A 1,106-nucleotide genomic window follows, 5' to 3' on the forward strand; every position below is an offset into this window, starting at 1 on the left:
GATTGTGAACAGCTTTCCCAGCTAAGCTGACTTCATTGCCAGTAAAACTTCTCTATTCAGTTGTTCCTGCACTCTTTCTATTTTTAAAAATTAAATAGGTTTGTTTTGGGACCACACCTTTTGGTGTTCAGGGCTTACTCCTGGCTCTGAATTCAGAGACCACTCCTGATGAGTTAAGGGGACTATATAGGGTGCTGGGCATTGAATCCTTGTGTGCCTTGTGCAAGGCAAGTGCTCTACCTGCTGCACTATGGCTCTGGCCCTCCTGTTCTCTTTTAAGGACAGCAGTATGCCCCAGTGATGGGTTCCTATAAGAGGGAAATTTAGACACAAAGACAGACTTACAAGCAAGAAAACTCATAATGGCTGATACTGGGTTTGTACTGCCACAAGTCAAAGACCACTAAACATTTCTGCAAGCCCCAGAAATTAGGACAGAAGCCAGGGGGACCCTGATTACCACCTCCAATGGTCTCCAGAGCTGAGAGATAGACAGAGACAGAAAAGGAAATATTAAAAAAAGATAGACACGAGAGGGAGAGAGAACAATAGGGATTTGAACCTTTAGACTTGAGAAAAAATGTTTGTTATATAAAATAATGCAGCTTGTGGTGCTTTGTAACAACAGCCTTAGCAAATGAACACGAGGATTTTCTAAATTTGTGGTCAACTTCACCAGGGTAGAAGAGTGTGTTACAGGGCAGTAAAGGTTTGAAAGACTTCTTCAAGGTGATTTTTACTGCTTTTCTCTCCTATAGTGTTCTCTGGCGCACTAGATTTCTAGACTTCAACAAAAGTAGTAACCCATGATGGAAGAATAAAGACGAGGCTGCAAGACAGAACTTGCTGCATAATCGCTATGGTTTCTCGGGAATGAGCAGTTCCTTAACTCAGTTTCTCCACATCATCTGGAGATGGGAGTATCTGTTTTTTTGTTTTTTGTTTTGTTTTGTTTTGGGGTTTCAAGAGTCAATGACCAGATAGGAAAACTTCTCAGCATGTTCTCAAACTCACAATGGTGCTTTCTCTGGGCAGAAACAAAGCAACAGGGGCAAAGCATTGCTTTTTCATTCATTTATTTGACATGGGCTGCTTCTTTATTAGTT

This window comes from Suncus etruscus, chromosome 4 (assembly GCF_024139225.1).
Source record: "Suncus etruscus isolate mSunEtr1 chromosome 4, mSunEtr1.pri.cur, whole genome shotgun sequence".
Taxonomy (NCBI): Eukaryota; Metazoa; Chordata; class Mammalia; order Eulipotyphla; family Soricidae; genus Suncus; species Suncus etruscus.